This window comes from Hemiscyllium ocellatum, chromosome 21 (genome assembly GCF_020745735.1).
Source record: "Hemiscyllium ocellatum isolate sHemOce1 chromosome 21, sHemOce1.pat.X.cur, whole genome shotgun sequence".
NCBI lineage: Eukaryota > Metazoa > Chordata > Chondrichthyes > Orectolobiformes > Hemiscylliidae > Hemiscyllium > Hemiscyllium ocellatum.
The window spans coordinates 26013716-26034813 of NC_083421.1; the positions used below are offsets into that span (position 1 = coordinate 26013716).

Here is a 21098-nt window from a genome sequence, read left to right on the forward strand (position 1 = left end):
TCTGGGAGTGACAGATGAAGCAATGTGTGACCTTGTTTACAGACAGAATATAATCACTTTTGCTTCTGCTAAATTATGCTAATAAAGTAAGTTGATGACCTCATCCATCAGACAGTGGTCAATTGCTTGATGTGACTACAAAAGCCATTACACTCAATAAGTGTTTCAGTCAAAGAGTTGAACCCATTTAATTTATTGACAAGGTGCCACAGATTGTTCAGGGAGGTAACCAGTGGACTGCTTGCAGAAGATGATTACTGCGGCAGACTGTCACTGATAGTCGGTGGATTCCAAATATAGAGTTCCTGAACTCAATAAAATTTAAGAATTTGATGCCCAGTTTGGTTGTCTAAAGCAAGATTTACTTATTTCAGGACCAAGAGGTGACACTTTAGATTAGATTACTTACAGTGTGGAAACAGGCCCTTCGGCCCAACAAGTCCACACCGACCCGCCGAAACGCAACCCACCCATACCCCTACATTTAACCCTTACCTAACACTACGGGCAATTTAGCATGACCAATTCACCTGACCCGCACATCTTTGGACTGTGGGAGGAAACCGGAGCACCCGGAGGAAACCCACGCAGACACGGGGAGAACGTGCAAACTCTACACAGTCAGTCACCTGAGTCGGGAATTGAACCCGGGTCTCAGGTGCTGTGAGGCAGCAGTGCTAACCACTGCGCCACCGTGCCGCCCACGAAGGTTTCATAAGTTAGGATATTCGGTGAAAGAAAGGGTTTGATTGCAGAATGTGAATTAGTGAACGTTAGCTAACTGGAGCGGGGTGAAAGGATAGAGGTAAATGCTTTGTTTCTGTAACTTTGTCATGTGGTGCAATTTAGATTTATTGTCAGAAGAAACGAAAGGGAGATTAGATTACTTACAGTGTGGAAACAGGCCCTTCGGCCCAACAAGTCCACACCGACCCGCTGAAGCGCAACCCACCCATACCCCTACATTACCCCTTTACCTAACACTATGGGCAATTTGGAATGGCCAATTCACCTGACCTGCACATCTTTGGACTGTGGGAGGAAACCCATGCAGACACAGGGAGAATGTGCAAACTCCACACAGCCAGTCACCTGAGTCGGGAATTGAACCCGGTTCTCCGGCGCTGTGAGGCAGCAGTGCTAACCACTGTGCCGCCCACAATCTTTGAAAAAGGAGAATCAAAGATTTCCTTTTTCACCAAAAGGCTTTTTAAAGGTGGACTACTTTATAAACTGTGTTGGAATAGAGACTTTCACAGAAAAGAATTGATAGGTTCGTGGAGAAAGTACGCTATGAAAGGATGCAGGAAAACCATGAAATAGAATTCACTCTGATATCTGTTAATGGTGCTGTCAGGGACAGGTTCATATTATGGGTAGCTTCCACTATCGTTGTCACTTTTGTTAATTTGATCATCCTGGTTGAGGTTCTTTTGTACTGTGCTTGTCAGGTGATAGTTGGCTGCATCGCTCCATTTAGAATAATAATGGCAACTGTATCTGTGTGTGATGACCCAAGTCATTTCTGGGAGCAGCTTAAGGTATTGCAAATGATAACAAAATGACAACAGAATGCTCAGTTGCCCACATTGTTCAGGGATGTGCAGGTTAGGTGGATTAGCCTTTGGAAATGCAGGGTTACAAGGATAGGGTTGGTGATTGGGTCTGGGTGGGATGGTCTTTGTAGGGTCGGTATTGACTTGAGGGGCTGAATAGTCTGCTCCTACACTGTAGGGATTCTCTGATTCTATGAACAGTGGTGATCTCTTGTGCTATAAGAATTCGAGAGAGTGGCGGAGGCACATTTAGTCCTGATTAGGTAGTAATTATCTGAAAAGGACACTGGAGGGCTGCAGGGAAAGGATGAGTCAGTAGGACCCATGGTGTATGACCAAAACCTTTCTCTTAACTTCACGGAAATACACGATTTATTCATTAACGCATCAGTGTGTAATAGACTGGAACATCTTCATTTTTGACAGCTACTACAATTCAAAGAGCATTTCATTGGCTATGAAAGTGCTTTCAGCGTAATTCTCAGGTTGTGTAATATGCTGTATAAATGCAATTGTTTCTTGCGGCCAACTAAAGCCTATAATGTCAAAGAAGGTTGGATCACCGCAGTAGCAGTTTACACCATTATTTAGTAAGTAATTTTCAATCCTTTTCCTTTGACTTATTTTCTGCACAGCGACCCGTAATAACAGAGAGTAACTACAAGCTCCTTACGATTGGCAGTGAAACAGGATGATAACATTTCCTAATGAGTTTCTGTGAAGAGCTATAATTAGCATTCTGTGAGTAGAAAAAGAAAACTCCAGCAAATGTAAAGTTCTGATTCTAATTGTAGGTTACCTTTGCCATGATGGACGGTATTAACATAAACAGGATGCTACCACTTAACAGGAAATTGCCTACGTACTGAATAATATGCAGACAATTGGCATTGAGCTACTTTTCTGGCTCTACTTCATTCTCCGCCCACCCCGTCCCCCCACCCACCATTGACACCTCCACTGTTGTTATCACAGAAACCTTCATCCATCCCTCACCTGAACTCTGGAGTATTCTAGTCTGGAGACATGGTGGTAAGACATGGTTACGGAGGTATTGCTTCTGGCTGATATGATCTTTGCCAGTAGGAACAAGGGGACCAAGGTGTTTCATGCAGCCAGGAAATTTCATCTCAGCCAGGCCATTTGGAAATAACGTTGAATTTAGACAGACACCATTTTTGCGGTCAGGTGGGTGTCACATGTATAGATGCAATATAAATGCACTTAACGGGTAGATTAGATCGGTTTGCATGTCATGATTTAAAGTTATTTGAATCCTCTGCTGTTCAAAAATAAGAACAAGTGCTTCCGTTATGGTTAGAGGAATAGAATGCACACTCTGCTGGATTGCTTTGATTGACAGTCCATCTGATGTATCTTGGCAAAAGAACCATGGTCATCTTTTCCTGAAGTTTCAGTAGAATTTATTGTTGACATTTTCCAACAATTTCTTACAGCAGAAGTAATTACCGATTCTTGACTGAGTTTCAAAAGGACAAAAGCAGTTATTTCCCATTTGACTGGCAGTTTTAAGAGGTAATTAAAGGATTACCTGTCTTTGTGGTTGCCGAACAGAGATTTGTTTTCCTAACTGACCATTTGCAATGTACAGTCTTTAAGTGGGTTGTATGAATGAGTGTTTCCCCCCTACCTCCCTGCAATTCTGAGACATATCAATTTTGTGCATAAGGACTCTATTTGATGGTTACACGCTTAAATTTTTTGATCTCCACATGGCTCATGAGCTCTGTGTGGAGCAGTTACTGGGTGAGTGTCAATGGAGATGGTATGGGTGTATGGGAGGATGGGATGGCACAGGAATTAAGGTATGTGAGTAATGGATGTCCCAACAGTCCTGAAAGCAGCTCAGCCACAGAAAAGTAGTGGGCTTTCCAAACAGCATTCCTCGGTACCCGCGCATTCCTGGGGCTACCTCCAAACTGTTTCTGGGATCAATTGGCTCCACATCATTCTGTCCCTGCTTCCCCCAAGCAAAGGCTATGTGTACTGTAGCCCTTTATATCTGCCAAGTTGTGAAGTCTCTCAACTCAATCCCCACAGCACTGAAAATCCAGCCCTTTGATTTATTTTAATATGATTCTCGTCATTTATGTTTCAACTCATTCAAAATATCACACCAAGCATCATCACTTATACCCCTCACACTGTCCAAACACTATGTAGCCCAGGAGTTAACTTTGAAATTCTTCCCATTGCTTTCAGATCCTTTTAGTACCTCAGTCCAGACCATCTTAGTAATCTGTACCTATCTTAGATCCTTGAATACACTGTCTGAAAGTAAAATAAGACTTGCATTCCTGTAATGCCTTCCATGATTTTTGGGTGTATGAAAATGCTTTATAGGCAGCCAAGTGCTTTTTTTTAAGTTAGGAGAAAGTGAGGACTGCAGCTGCTGGAGCTCAGAGTCGAAAAGTGTGTTGCTGGAAAAGCACAGCAGGTCAGGCAGCATCCGAGGAGCAGGAGGATCGACGTTTAAGCCCTTCATCAGGAATGTCTTACGCCCGAAACATTGATTCTCCTGCTCCTCGGATACTGTCTGACCTACTGTGCTTTTCCAGCACCACACTTTTGGACTTTTTTAAAGTTAATGTATTATGGACCAGACCAAACCCCATCAAAACTTATCAAGGAGATAGGATAGACTCTAGCTATTATCTTATTTAAAGGCAAGTGTAAGGTGTTGCATTCCAGATACAGTTCGATTGGTCAAACTAAAAGGTTGTAAATAAAACACACTTTATTTTTACACCACAGTTAAAATACAAATGAAGAAAAGAATTTGCTTAACGTTAACTCTATCAACATACTTAACAAAACAGTATATTATTTAAATACTACTCATCAATTGTTCCAAAAAGCAGCATCCCCTAAATACATACTTGACCAAAGGTAAATTCAGCAAAACAGATTGGCTCACATGCTATCTGCTATCTAGCAGAAAGGAAAACTGAAAGCATGAATCTAGCAACAGAGAGACAACTCCAGCGTTTTGCAGTATCAGAGAGAGCTGTGTCCAGCAACTTCAGCTCCAACGCCCCAACTTTAACAACTGATAACAAAACTACAACCGTGGGTCCGTGTGAACCGAATATTATCAACCCATACTTCTCTTGTTTACTTTTGTTTAAAAACAAAACCCCAAATGTATTTACTCGCTTTCCATGGAGCAAACCCCTTGGAACCAGATGCACAACACCTCTCTTCAACAGAGCAAATCCCTCTTAAAGGCATGTTATGTCACAGCTATTGTAATGATGGGAAAGCAGCAGCTAGCCTGCATTTGGTAAACTGCCAGATATGATGATGAAGCGATAACCTGCTAACCTGTATTTTGTGTCATTGAGGGATAACTGTTAGCTGGGACATCTGGGGTAACTCACCTGCTCCCCTTAAAAAGTGTGTGAAAATATTTTGCAATTACCTGTGCAGGTAGATGGAGCCTCAGTTGAAAGTCTTCTCTGAAAGACATGATCTCTGACAGAGCAGTACTCCCTCAGTGCTGCATCACACTGTCAGTCTTGGTTTTTTTCTGTTCCCAAGCCCTGGAGTGGGATATGAATCCAGAACTTTGTGAATCAGAGGCCAGTGTGCTACCAACTGATGGACTCGATTCTGCTTTCACACCCAGTATTAAAATTTAGCAACTACATCGTTGTTCTGCTCACACCTTTTTTTCAAAACCTTGCTGTTCAACCAGGCTTCTGGACCCAAAGCACAAACAACAGTACAGTGCAGGAACAGGCCCTTCGGCTCTCCAAGCCTATTAGATTAGATTAGACTTACAGTGTGGAAACAGGCCCTTCGGCCCAACAAGTCCACACCGACCCACCGAAGCGCAACCCACCCATACCCCTACATTTACCCCTTACCTAACACTACGGGCAAATTTAGCTTGGCCAATTCACCTGACCCGCACATCTTTGTGACTGTGGGAGGAAACCGGAGCACCCGGAGGAAACCCACGCAGACACGGGGAGAACGTGCAAACTCCACACAGTCAGTCGCCGGAGTCGGGAATTGAACCCGGGTCTACAGGCAGCCTGTGCCGACACATTTTGCCTTTCCAGACTAGAACTGTTGTCACTTACAGGATCCATGTTCTTCTATTCCCTTCCTATCCATGTATTCATCCAGGTGTTTCTTGATTGCTGCTGTTGTGTCTGCTCCCAACACCTCCTCTGGCAGCGCGTTCCCAGCACGCACCACTCTTTGTGTGAAACACGTACCTCGCACATCTCTTTTAAACTTCCTCTCGCACCTGTTTCTCTAGGAATTGACCCCTCCACCCTGGGAATAAGCCTCATACTTTCCACTCCATGCCATTCACAATCTTAAACCTCTATCAGGTTGCCCTTCGACCTCCTGTGTTCCAGTGAAAACAAACACTGTCTATCCAACCTGTCTTCATTGCTAAAATCCCCGCTACCAGGCAAAATCCTGATAAACCTTTCCTTACCCTCTTGAAAGCATCCACATCCTTCTGGTAGTGTGGTGACCAGAACTGTGTGCAATATTCCAAATGTGGTCTAACTAAAGTTCTATAAAGCTGCAACATAACTTGTCTATCCTTATACTCAATGCCCCTTCCAATGAAGGCAAGCATGCCATAAGCCTTTTTTACTCCCTTATCTACCTGCACTGCCACCTTCAGTGATCTGTGGGCCTGTACACCCAGATCCCTCTGCATAGGTTCACTTGGTTGATTCTGAGGTTGAGGGGTCGGCTTCTGAGGAGAGACTGAATAGACTGGGATTATATTCATTGGAATTTAGAAGAATGAGGGGGATCTTCTAGAAACATATAAAATTATGAAGGGAATAGATAAAATAGAAGTAGAGAGGATGTTTCCACTGACAGGTACAACAGGGCACAGCCTCCAAATTAATAGGGAACAGACTTAGGACTGAATTCAGGAGGAAGGCCTTCACCAGGGGATTCTGAATCTATGGAGTTTCCTGCCCAGTGAGGTGTCCTCAGCAAATGTCTTTAAAGCTAAGATCATTTTTGAACAGTAAAAGATTTAAGGGTTATGGTGAGCGAGTGGGCAAGTGGAGCTATGGTCACAAAAACATCAGCCATGATCTTATTGAATGGTGGAGGATGCTCGAAGGGCCAGATGGCCTACTCCTGCTCCTAGTTCTTATGCTCTTATATCAATACTCATAAGGGTTCTGCCATTCACTGTATAACCTCTCCCTGTACTGACATTCCAGAATGCATCACCTCACATTTGTCCGGATTAAACTCCATCTGCTGTTGTTCTACCATTGTCTCCAACTGATCTATATCCTACTGTATCCTCTGATAATCCTCCTCACAATCCACAGCTCCACCAATCTTTGTATCATCCACAAACCTACTAATTAGACCAGCTATGTCTCCCTCCAAATCACTAACGTAGACCACAAACCAAGGTCCCAGCACCGATACACGTTACAATTCTCCTTTCCAAAAAAGCATCCTTCCATTGCTACCCACTGTCTGTTATGACTAAGCCAGTTCTGTATCCATCTTGCCAGCTCATCCCTGATATCATATGACTTCACCTTTTGTACCAGTCTGCCATGAGGAACCTTGTCACAGACTTTACTGAAGTTCATGTAGACAACATCAACTGCTTTTTCCTCATCAGTCATCTTCGTCACCTCCTCAATAAAACTCAATCAAGTTAGTGAGGCACGACCTCCCCTGCACAAAACCATGCTGTCTATCGCTAAAACATCCATTTACTTCAAAATGCTTTGAGATCTAGTCTCTGAGAATCTTTTCTATTAATTTCCCTACCACCAATATGAGGTTCCCAGTCCTGTAATTTCCAGGATTATCCCTGCTGCCCTTCTTAAACAATGGGACAACACTGGCTATTCTCCCGTCCTCTGGGATCTCACCTGTGGCCAAAGAGTGCACAAAGATGTCTGTCAATGTTACAGCAATTTGCTCTCAATATTCTGGGATAGATCCCATCGGGACCTGGGGACTTACCTATCCTAATACTTTTTAAGACACACAGCACCTTTTCCTTTTTAATAGCAACTTGGCTTAGAAATTCCACACTCCCTTCCCTGAAATCAGTCTCCACCAATTCCTTCTCTTTGGTGAATACCGATACAAAGTATTTGTTTAAGATCTCACCTACCACTTCTAAATCCACAGATACATGACTTCCTTTGTTCTTAATTTCCCTGGTTACCCTCTTGATTTTTATATCTGTGTAAAATGCACTGGGATTCTCGTTAATTCTGTTTGTTAATTACTTTTCATGATCCGTTTTATCCCTTCTAATTCCTTGCTAAAGTTCTTTTCGACAATGCCTATATACTTCAAGGGCTTTATCAGTTCCCATCCTTCTAGATCTTACATATGCTTCCTTTCTCTTTTTGATCAAGGTCATTCCTGGTCATCCAAGCTTCATGTAATTTGCCATACCCATCCTGCATTCTTGCGGGAATGTGCCTCTCCTGAACTCTTATCATCTGCCATTTGAAATATTCCCACACGTCCAATGTGGATTTACCCTCCAACAGTCGCCTCCAATCAACACTCTTCACTTCCTGCCTAATACAGTTGTAGTTTGTCTTTCCCTAGTTTGACACCTTCCCCCGAGGACTGCTGTTGTCCCTAGCCATGAGCAATTTACAACTCCGGTATTATGGTCACTACTCCCATAATGCTTCCCCACTGAAACTTCACTCACCTGGCCGGGCTCACTTCCTAAAACCAGGTCCAGTATAACCCCTTTCCTGGTTGGATTGATTACATACTGTGTCAAGAAATCCTTCTGAATGGTCCTTACAAATTCTGCTCCATCCAAGCCCGTAGCATGAAGTGAGTCCTAGTCAATACTGGGGAAGTTAAAATCACCTACCCCAACAATCCTGTTGTTTTTACTTCTTTCCAAAATCTGTCTACATATTCTGTCCTCTATTTCCCACTGGCTGTTGGGAGGCCTGTAGTATATCCCTAGCATTGTGATTTCATCTCACCTATTCCTGAGTGCTACCCATATTGCTTCGCTACATGAGTCCTCTGATATATCCTCCCTCAGGACAGCAGTGAGATACTCCTTTCCCAGTAATGCAACTCCTGCATCCCTTTAGTCTCCCTTTTTATTACACCCGAAACATCAAAATCGCACGACATTTAGCTGCCGGTCTGGTCCCTCTTTCAACGAAGTCTCTGTAATTGCAATAATGTCTTAGTTCCAAGTACTAACCAGTGCTCTGAGTTCATCTACCTTGCCAATTATACTTCTTGCATTGAAACACATACATTTCAGACCACCTCCCCTGCTCTTTTCAACAGCAGTTCACTGTTTGTTCTTAGTCATGTTTGCCCTGGTTTCTACCTCTCCCCCAGTTTCTGCATAACTGCCCTACCCTATAGGGGTTCCCATACCCCCTGCCACACTAGCTTAAACCCTACCTAACCAGTCTACCAGGTACCGGCCAAGGACATCAGTCCCAGGTCTTTTTGGTACAGGTCCCATCTCTGCCGGAACTAGTGCTCGTGGCACTAGTAGTTATCCTGAGATAACTATTTTTGAGGTCCTACATTTCAAAGTTCTTCCTACTTCCTTATATTCTGCTTTTAGGACCTCAACCCCTTTCCTTAACCTTTCTGATTAGTACCAACGTGTACCACGACCACTGGCTGTTCAACCTTCCATTCCAAAATGTCCTGTAACTGCTCTGAGTCCAAATCCTAACAGCGAGGAGGCAATGCACCATCCTGGATTCCTTTTTTGCCGCCACAGAAATGCGTATCTATTCCCCTTACGATTGATCCGCCAAGTTCGCTTCTTCCTTTGTTCCTTTCGGCTACCCTGTTGGAGGATCACTATTTGGACCTCAATGTCAAACAAGCTAACATGCCTTTCAATATGTGACAGGGGTTGCAAGAGTTCAGATTGTTTCCTGAATTGCAGGTTGTAGTGTAAGCGGGGTCTTTGACGTGTTTCATTATTCTCTGCTCCTTTTACGATATTCAGTGTGGTTAAAAAGGAAGCTAAAGTATTCTAATGTAAGTGGTATTTATTCAAGAGCTGGAAATATCTGAAACTACTTTAGATATTCTACTGTTGTGCATAATGCAAACACAGCTTTTATTGGGGATGTGAATTAGACTGAATCTAGTGATATAGCTCTTTATCCATTAGTGGTAATAGACATTAGTGATAATCCCACCAGTGATAACACAGGTATGAAGATAATAATGTTTTGTTCCAATGAATGGCGAGGGACATGCTCAAAATCCCCTTCATCTTACTTGAAGTAATTGCTGGGTTGAGACACAATTTATTTGTTTATTTCCCAGGAGTGGGAACTGTGGCTGATTATACAAAACTATGCTTTCAGATTTAAGAATTTGCTTGACTTACCAAATAATTGTACTGAAACCATTTAAATTTTCATGACCTTGCATTGCTATTTTTCAGTACTTGCATTGAACAAGAATAACTTCAGTGCAGAATGGTTACCTAAAAGATTGTTTTCACTCTTGGTCTTCACTGGTGATTCTAACAGAACAAATGGTGACTCTCGAAGGGGGTTGAATGCAAACTAACCAATTTCGGAAGTGCAGGTTTATTGAGCTTTTTCAGCACTTATAGCTCAGATACACCAGCTGCCACTTGGCAGGAGAAAGCCATGATTAGTTTTTATCCAAATCCCCAGCACAATCTGGTGCTACTTCATCTACAGCAGCAGGAATTATTACTGTCTCCCATTGACAAGGTCATCAGCACAACTCAATTATAGTTCTTTGATGTTTCTCTCCCTCATGTGTGCACACAGGCCCAAATACATACACCTGCACGCACACAAATACATAAACGCAACACTCAGATTCACACAGGCAAGCACAGACAAATGCATATACTCAGGCGCATATACTCAGGCGTGTACACACAAGCATGTGTTGACTTTGTTTCAGTGATGTCATATATAGAACAGTTGCATAGTCTGTCCAGATCCATGGTTCCAACATTCAAAGTATCCCATTTCAGATGTATCAATGATGACGTTCAGCCTTCTATGTTATAAAATAATGTTGTGATTGTAATAAGTGAGCATGGGAAAGAGTTTAAATAATGGTATTAAGCAAACGAGCATTTACTTATGAGCAGTATGGTGGCTCAGTGGTTAGCACTGCTGACTCACAGTATCAGGTACCTAGGTTCGATTCCAGCCTCGGGGACTGTCTGTGTGGAGTTTGCACATTCTCCCTGTGTCTGCGTGGGTTACCTTCGGGTACTCCAGTTTCCTCCCACAGTCCAAAGGTGTGCAGGTTAGGTAGATTGGCTGTGCTAAGTTGCTCAGTGTCAGGGATGTGCAGACTAGATGGGCTAGTCATGGGAATTGCAGGGTTACACAGAAAGGGTAGGGGAGTGTGTCTGAGTGGGATGCTCTTTGGAAGGTCCGTGGAGACTTGATGGGATGAATGGCCTCTTTTAATGCTATGATTCTATGATTATGGACATCAATAAGATGTGTGACTGCTTCTCACTGTAGAACCTGTCCGTCTTCGGCAGGAGTCTGAAGGAGGCAGAGCACGGCATTGGGAGAACAGTATATGGTAATGGAGAAGGTGGAGTATAGCATGGATAGATTAGTGGCAGTGTGGGAAGAGGAGGAGCATAATACAGTAGAGGGAGGATGGTCAGGTTTAGGGAGCAGAGAGAAAGCATTGCTGCTTTGCTTGACCGTGATGCTCCAGCCAGTCGTTCACCTGTCAGACTGTCTCTTTGGCCCACACCCATGTAAAGTCTCAACTAAAAGCAAGATACTGAAAACCTGAAATCTGGAGAAACTCCGATCTGGCAGCATCTGTGGAGAGACAAACCAAGACAATATGTTGAGTCTGATATGACGCTTCTTCAGAAGTGTTAACCCTCTTGGAACTCAAGTGTCTGCGGACCCTGGTTTGAGAATCACTCTTTTCACACCTTTCTGCTATCTCCAGCATATGTACCAGCTTGATGGCACAATTAATATGATAATATATGTGTTACAAATGTACATGAGAAGAAGGGGTGAGAAAACAGTCTCATCAATGAACATCCACTCCACTGGATGGTGTGATACCACCTACCAAGACCCCTTCACAATACCAGTCCTACTCACCTTTGAAGAGATAACCAAGAAGCAGAAAAGAAAATCTTTGAACATGTTCTGGAAACACAGGGGAGCTTTCTCCTATTTCACAAGGCAGTCTGGTAAACTCAATCCTGTGGACACAGCTGTAAGCGAAATAAGCAGGAAAGGAATGGAAGCGTTTACAGGACTGTTATTTTCAATTTCATTGCTTCTAGTTATTAACAATGAAAAGCATTGAAGATGAGAAAAAGATGTGTTGTGAAGTCTGTTTGGAGACAGAAGATCATGTGATGCAATCTTCGGATATGCCCATCCAGAGGTAGCAACCTGACCTTTGAATTTACTTTTGAATGTGTCAGCTTTTGTTTGTATAGAGATCTTATTTGTTACAGATCTGACTAGCTGACTGATTATGGACCTTTTTTTAGATCTTTTTCCACCAAAGTGCAGCACAGGAAATTGCCCTTCGGCCCACCAAGGCTGAGCCAACACATGAGGGAGTTGTTACCTTTTATCTGTGGAAGCTGACATAATTGCAGTAACATGCTGCCAACTCATTAATTCTGTCCCCAGTTATCAAAGGATGTACAGCCAGAATTTACGTGAATGTTGCTGGCACTGTGTCTCAATACCTGGCCTCCAACCAGACTCTTTGGTTAAATGCTTTACAAACATTTGCGCCTTTCTGATTTTGAAAATTCAACAGCACCCAACCCAGAATCTACCATTGAACATTCATTCTTCATTTCAAATACATCTTTTTGGTATTTTACTGAGTTTCAAGTCTTAGTGACTTTTGAGAAGATTTGTAATTCAAGTTGATGACAAGTATGCAAGTTAGCTCACTGAGCTTGAAGGTTAATTTTCAGATGTTTCATCACCGTACTAGGTAACATCATTAGTGAGAATCTCTGGTGAAGTGCTGGTGCTATGTCCCACCTCTCTATTTATAGGTCCTGGTTTCTTAAGGTGGGTGATGCAATTTCCGGTTCCTTTTTTTTCAAGGGAAGGTAGACAGGATCTAAATCAATGTGTTTATTGATGGAGTTCTGGTTAGAATGCCATGCCTCTAAGAATACCAACTGGCCACCAGAAGACACAACTGAATGTAGTTTCTGTACATTCAGACAAAGAAGAGCACCACTTTGGGACAACACACTCATCCTAGGACAGGCAAAACAAAGACATGCATGAGAATTCTAAGGGGTATGGCATTCTAACCAGAACTCCATCAGTAAACACATCGATTTAGATCATATCTATCTTCTCTTTTGAAAAAAAAAGAACTGGAAATGACTTCATCCACCTTAAGAAACCAAGACCGTAGCGAGGCGGCCATACCACCAGCACTTCACCAGAGACTCTCACTGACTATGTTATGTAGTATAGTGACAAAACGTCTGAAAACTAACCTTCCAGCTCAGTGAGAGTTTCAAGTCTCTTCAAAATAAATAGTACTCATTTTGTTGCCAAGCTGATCCTAATAAACAGGAGATGTAGATTTAAATTTGGATTTAGAGCTCAGAAGGTCGTAGCTCTGTTGTGCTCATATCCATTCACAAATGTAAGAAGCAAAACTCATTACCAACAGCTCAGCAAGTGAAATAAATCCAGGTATAGTTTTTAATTTGCCACATTTAATTGAATAATACTTTGAATCTGCTTACTTCCATTGTGGCCTTCTCCTATTGCTTCCACACTTCTGTTTCTTGTAACTTCTGACCATGAATCCCTTATTTGTTTTGTTATTTTGATTGGGTACAGAGAGTAGCATTGAATTGCCCAATCCTGTGAATATAACAGAGCACTTCTCAATATTAATTGGCTGTTTTATGAGCTCATTCTTTAACTTATCAAATTAGCTAGGACTGGTCTTCTTGTTTTGAATTGTTGCAGAAGTGTTCATTTTATCTCTGTTAATTCTAAAATACTGTCAAAAATTAATAAAAATAATTAACAGTAAAAGGCTGAGCATGGAACTCAAGGGGGGAAATAATCTTAACTTTACCCATGGCCTGAAATGGTGGTAAAGGCAGAAACTCTAATAACATTTTGGAGGGTCCTTGACTGTGCTTATTTGAAGTGCATGGAGAAAGAGTTGGCTACTTACTTGCTAGCACAGGCAAAATGGATGAAATGGCCTCCTTTCATGCTGTAAATTCATATAATTAGACTGTACTTGATGTGGCATGAATGAAGTCCAGGCAAATTGTGTAGCCCCTGCATTTAAAAAAAAAATGGTCCTGCATATTGAACTCATTTTGTCAAAGTTGAAATTAGTTGGGTTTCCGTTATATACTTGCCAATGATTTGCTGACATTGCAGTTCTGAAGTGAAGTAAGTGCCCAACTGAATTCACGAGGAGTGGATACAACCAATTCACCATGACTAAATGATAAAGTTAGAAATGAGGAAATGCCGAAGACATAACAATACACCGAGCACGAAAAGTCAGGAACACCTTATAATAAAACAAAGAAGTGATAAGCTCATATTGCCGCAATTCCCTTTTTAAACCAAACACAGAGAGTATTGGAGAAACTCAGCGGGTCTGACAACATTTGTGGAGGGAGTAAAGAGTTCATGTTTCAGTTAACTCTTTGGGATTGAAACCTGTGAGAAAATGGGTATTTTTATGATGCAAACGCATATAATGCTGGAGAAACTCAGCAGGTCTGGCAGCATCAAAGAGCGAGAAGCAAAGTGAATCTTTTGTGTTTGTGGACATTTATTAATTCTGCTTCTCAACACTGTTCTGAAGAAGGGTCACTCCCAGTTTTGTTAATTCTGATTTCCACAGATGCTGTCCAGACCTGCTGAGTTTTTCCAGCAATTTCTGTTTTTGTTTCTGCTTTCCAGCATTCATTGACAAACAAGACAAGGATGTGGGGAAGATGGGAAAGAAAGAGAGAATGCGGTCACTTTCTGAAGATAGGGAGTTCAATGTTGAGACCATTAGGCTGTAAGGTCCCTCAGCAGAAATCGCGGTGCTGTTCCTTGAGCTTGTGTTGTGCTTCATTGGAACACTGCAGCAGGCCCACGGCAGAAATGTTGGAGCAAGTGGGAACCAACTGAGAGGTTAGGGTCATTCCTGCGGACTTCCCTTCTTAAATGCTTTAGTTGCTAAGTTAGTTTCTGCTTACAAATGGAATCCAGGTTGTTCTGCAATAATGGGCTTTTTGTTAATGCGAATTAGCTGTAATGCAATTGACCAATTGGGGACGCTGTTTCTAAAGTGCCAACTTTTAAAACATGTGTTGGCTGTAATGTGATTACATCGCCAACACTTGAAGCGCTGTTTCTAAAGCATGACTTTTCTATAAAGTGAGGTTGAACAAGAATGTAACCATCATGTTATAGAAGAACTACCTCTACGTAACGTAATGAAGTCTAAAATGCACAAAAAATACAAATAACTGCCAGGATAAAACAATTTCTGTGTCCAGATGAGATTTTCTGTCACAGGTTTGCACATCCCTCTGGGACCCGAACCTCCTGTAAATGGGGTTTCCCAGTTCTGTCACTGTTCGCTGAGTACGAGCAGTGCAGTGGCAGGATATAGCTCCCTACGGTGTACTCACAACTCCAAAGAATCTTCTATTAGTTGACTGATTATTAGTAATGGTGGCAAATGTCTTGTTTTAACATCCCACTTCCTTATTCTCTACCCACCTTTACAGGTGGAAGTCACTCAGGTCGAAGTCAGAAAGACAAGTCGGCGGATAGTGAAAGTAACTGGATTACAATAAAATATAAAATAATTTAACTCCATCTTAAATAACCTAATGAGGAAATAAAAGCAGATCATGTTATTGTTTATTTAACTACAGTGTGACATGTTGTTCAAATCAATAATTACAATTTAAAATGCCCTCAGAACACGAAAGCAATGAACAAAAATGCCTTTAATGTTCACAGTCTACATTCTATTATTTAAATATGAAGAGAAGTTCCTAATAAATATTAGAATTGTACATTTTTGTTTAACCAATGCCTTTAACTAATTCCCAATAAGATTGGTTTGGGTTTTGGCCATGAAGGGAGAAATAAAGTAGATTAATCTTGTTTTTTTTTAGGCAATTTCATCTCAACCTACACTCTTAAAGCAATGTCTGCATGCAATATAGTTTATTCCTGTAAGGGACTTGAATTTATTTACTCTCTATTTGGAAAGGTTGATATCTAGACAATAAACCAAGAAAAAACATAATACTGTGAGGGGATCCTTGACTAAACTTTTGCCAATTCTGCTCAAATCCTTCTAATTCTACACTCAGCCTCCTCTTAGCTGTAAAATTTCTGAAACACTGAGCAATGCCATTGAACATGTTGTAATTCAAGTCTTGTATGAGCGCTCGGACTTGCTGTTGTTTCTCCATATTACGTGTGCATTCCTCACACTGTTTTTACTTGTTTTAAATGATTTGACACTATACGTTTTAAACAATGAAAAGTGCTTGTATTTAAAAAATGAAACCTTACTTCTCAGGGGGGAAAGAAAAGTCTTTATTCAACTGGTAGGAGTACAGTGCTATCACCCTGCTGTCAACACGCTAATGCTAACTATTCCCTTACAGTGAGCTGTTTCTTCACAATTCTGGCTAATTTAGTCTCTCCTGGTAATTATGCAGAGATCAGGGTCCAACTGAACTCTTTAATGTGAGGCTAGAGTGGGCACTGGCATGCAGAAGTTGCTTGGGAACTGCATTGCTCCATAATTATTTTAAGTGTGTGATTCATAATTATTATAAATGGGGAACTTTGTGTTTGATTACTGAAGTACAATGAAACTGAACAATGGACTGTTATTTATTTGAAAGCCTCAAATGTAACCTTCTAACTAAATGTTGAACATTGTGTGACCACTGATTTTATTTGTACAGTCAGAGAATTGCTTGATTGTATTAAGAGTTGTTAAGCATCCTATCCCATTTCATCCTTAATTTTGGCCCCTCACACTCCTTGTGGGCGGGAAGAGGGTGGATGGTCTCGGACCAGCAATTGAGTAAGAAGGTATGAGGCATGTGGAGAGCAGACTGTTTGCTTAAGAGGGTAGTGTGCAAAGGGAAGCTCACCTGCTGCTTGTGATTCACGTGCACTTGGCTATTTCACCCAGCAGCTGATATCTCCATTTAGCTTCAGGATTTTGCAAACCCTTGGAAATCTCCAGGCAGCTGTCAACTTCAAATCCTGCTCCCAATTGCACAGCGGCAGCCTGCTTTAAATAGTACAGAAGGGTACTAGAGGTTTTATAGCACAGAAAGAGACCCTTCAGCCCATTGTTTCTCTGCTGGTCATCAAGCATCTATCTACTCTAATTCCATTTTCCGGAGTCAAAAATCGTGGCGTTGGAAAAAGCACAGCAGGTCAGGCAGCATCCCAGGAGCAGGAGAGTCAACATTTCGACCGTGAAACCTTCATCAGGAATGCGGGGGCCGGGGGAAGGTGGCTGAGAGATAAATAGGGGAGTGGGGCTACGGGGAAGGGAAAGTGGGAAGGTGGGGGGCTGATTGTGATAGGTCATAGGGAGGATGGGGCAGATAGGTGGGAAGGAAGATGGACAGGTAAGACAGGTCAAGAGGGCGGTGCTGAGTTGGAGGATTGGATCTGGGATAAGGGGAGATGAGGAAACTGGTGAAGTCTGTGTTGATGCCGTGTGAGTGAAGGGTCCTGAGTCAGAATGTGGATGGCTTTGATTTGGAGGTGGAGGAGACCCAGGACTTGCGTGTCCCTTAGCGGGGTTTCCAGCACTTGGCCCATAGCCTTGAATGCTATGGCATTTCAAATATTCATCTAAATAGCTCTTAAAAAAGTCTTGAGGATTCCACCTCCATCACCCATTTTAGGCAGTGAGTTCCAGATACCCGCCACTCTGTATGAAAATATGTTTCCTCAATTCATGCTCCTTATCTTAAAACTGTTATTGTTATTGACCCCTGTACTCAGGGGAAACATTTCTCCTTATCTCCCCTGTCAATACTGCGCACCCCAAACCCTGCCATCTTTCTCTGCTTTAAGAGAAACAACTCCAGCCTCTCTGATGTCTCTCCATAGTCAAATTGCTCTAGCCCAAGCAATATCCTGGTGAATCTCTTTTGTACTCTCTCTCTCTAACCATAATCTTCTGATAGTATGGTGATCTATTTTGCACAAACTACTCCAACTGTGGCCTAAATAATGTACAGTTCCATCATGAGCTCCTTGCTTTTGTATTCAGTGTCTTGACTATTAAAAGCAAGCTTCCCATCTGTCGTCTTCACCACCTTATCTCGCTGTCCTACTGCCTTCAAAGATCATTGGACATAAGCACCTCTGATCTTCTGTACTTCCAAAGGTTCCTCCATTCATCCTGTACTCCCTTGTCGTCTTAGTCCTCCCAAAATGAATCACCTCATACTTTTCAGCATTCAATTCTATTTGCACTGTCTCGCCCATCTGATCAGCCTGTCTGTATTGTCCTGTGCTCTAAGGTTTTCATTCTCACTATTTGCCATGCCACCACTTTTACTGTTAGTTGCGTACCTAATGATCATACCTCTTACATTCGTGTCTTGATCATTAATATATGCAACAAGCAGCAAGAGACCCAGCACCAAGCATTGTGGTACGCCTCTGGATACAGCAGTTCAGTACGCAATAACATCACCCTCTGCTTTCTGCCACTTAACCAATTTTGGATTCCAGTTGCCTAGATCCCATGTGATCTTAGCTTCCTAGGTAGTCTATGATGTAAGACCTTGTCAAAGACTTAGTGAAGTCCAAATTGACCACATCATCTGCACGACCCTAATCTACACACCTGGTCACTCCTTGAAAAACTCAAATCTGTTTGACATGATTTCCTTCTTACAGTGAGGTGATGTGTCACTCGAGAGTGGGGCCCTGAAATTTGCATGGCACATAGCCACAAAATCGAGGTAGCTGCTTCAGCAGTAGGATGAGGTTACTTTGCCCAAGACTTTATTGTTAACCCTATTCACCACCCAACACTCCTACCCCTCTCCTGACTGCTGGGTCATTTCAATTTCACCCAGAAATGTATCATTAGGGTCAGGGGAGCCTTTTATGTCACTCCTGCACAATCAGATCATTGTGAACGTAAGGCACATTTGGATGCTTTAGCTTATACAACAACAAAAATTCACATTTGTATAGCTTCTTTAAATGGATAAACATTCCAAGTTGCTTCAGACAAAAACATTATGAAACAAAAAACTTATAATTCATAGAGATGGGCTAGATGCTCCAAATCCGGCAGAAATTAATTGCTCCATGGTTTTGATGTCGAATTTCCCCCTTTTCTTCTGATGCTAATGCACAGTTGACCATGATGGTACCTCCACTGATACTCGGTCACTGTTACTTCCCATGTTCCTCATTTAAGAGCCCACATGGTATAGGTCAGCAGCTGCCTGAGTATTGGGCTTCAAACTCCCAGCCCAATCCTCTCGGAATCGGAAAACAGTCATGGTGTTGTCTGAGGCCGTTTGACCTATCGTGACTGCTCTGCTGTTTCGAACATTTTGACCAGAATCAAACTTCTGCTTTTTCCCCATAGTCATGTACATTGATGGTCATTGAGATACATTGCTGCCTTCAGCTCATTCCCAGACCGTGCATTCTATCCCCTAACTGCATCTTTTTCTCACTTTGCATTGGCTTCTTAACATTTTAAAATTGTGCCCTTCGGCCCTTCATCCTTTCACAATCCTGTCATTGCATCTCATTTACTTTCCTCGCTGAGGGTCACTGAATAGCCTTTTGAAGGGTAATTGAAATATGGAACTATATCCTGCAAAAGGCTGTGGATTCAGGACCATATGGAGCTTTCAAGAATGAGCCAGCTAGAATTTTTGCTCGGTCCAGATCAGCCATGATCTGACTGAATCGTGGAGCTGGTTCCAGGGGCTCAAGAATTTGTTTAATTTTGTTAAATCCATACTCTGCATACTCTTGATTTATATATTCAACATAAAGTTTAAAGAAAACTCCAGTTGATATCACTGATGCAAACAATTAGGACTGCATTAAAGATTTGGTTTGAAGTAATTAACTCTTTAAAGTACCAAAGGTGAAACTGCAGCCTGATAGCCACCTATTTCTCTCCATCTTCACTTCTCTCTCAGTACTGCTTCTTAATGTGGGAGAACAGGTAGAAGTTGATATGCTTGCCTCAGTTCGTCTGTGATTGAGTATAGGAGTTTGGGCATCATGTTGCAGCTGTACAAGACACTGGTTAAGCCAATTTTGAATACTGCATTCAATTTTGGTCTCTGTGCTATAGGAAAAATGTGAAACTTGAAAGGGTTCAGAAAAGTTTTTTCAAGGATGTTGCTGGGGTTGGAGGATTTGAGCTATAGGGAGAGACTGAATATTTTCTCTGGATTGTTGGAGACTGAAGGGTGATCTTACAGAGTTTTATAAAAATTCTGAGCAGCATGGATAGGGTGAATAGCCAAGGTCTTTTCCCCAGGGTAGGAGAGTGCAAAACTAGAGCACCTTGGTTTAAGGTGAGAGGGGAAAGATTTAAAGGGGACTTAAAAAATAACCTTTTCATGCAGAGAATGGTGCGTGTATGGAATGAGCTATCTCTGGAAGTGGTGGGAGTGAATACAACTATGATATTTAAAAAGCGTCTGGATGGGTACATGAATAGGAAGAACTGAGGGGGATATGGGCCAAATGCTGGCAAATGGGACTAGATTAATTTCGGATATCTGGTCAGCATGGACAAGTTGGACCAAAGGGTCTGTTTTGCTGCTATATATGTCTGTAACTCTATAACTGCAACAAGGTTTTCAATGCTAAGTTGAAAGCAAATTTGTAAATATGTAGAATTGGCTCACCACCCCACCCCCCACCAGCTGCTAATTCTTTCGCGTCTTTTTGGTGATGGAATAAAGGTCAGTGTCTTTCATGAGTGCATTCTCGATATTGAGTTAAGTTAGGAACCATCAACACAAATCCCGTTCTTCCATCCCTGTAGAATGGGATTTTGGTTGAAACCATTTACATCAGAAGTCCGATTGTCCCAGCATGCAGCAAGGCTAGAAGTCCCTGCATTAGGTTTGACAGGGCAAGGTGTTTATTGCTGTGTTTTCCCGCAATATTTGTTTTTGCTACAATCAGTTCTGAACAGGGGTCGCTGGACCTGAAACATTAACTCTGCTTTCTCTCCACAGATGCTGCCAGATCTGTTGAATTTTCACAGCAATTTCTGTTTTTGTAGTTGATGAAGGTGTTTGTTTTATTGCTAGATGTAGCCGATAGTAACTGCTGTTTCTGAAGCACCTTTTAGAATGTAGACAAGTCAGAATGATGTAAGCTCCCTCAACATATGAGGAAAAGACTTGCATTTAGAAAATGCCTTTCTCAATCTCAGGGCTGCACTTCTGAATGTCAATCACTGTGGTATTTTGGAAAACAT

General features: G+C 42.0%; 1 protein-coding gene across 2 annotated transcripts in view; it reads left to right on the forward strand.

Moving 5' to 3' along the window:
• Positions 1-21098, forward strand: part of abca2 (ATP-binding cassette, sub-family A (ABC1), member 2) — a 541802-nt gene that overhangs the window by 215603 nt on the left and 305101 nt on the right. The gene's annotated exons all lie outside the window — the stretch shown is intronic.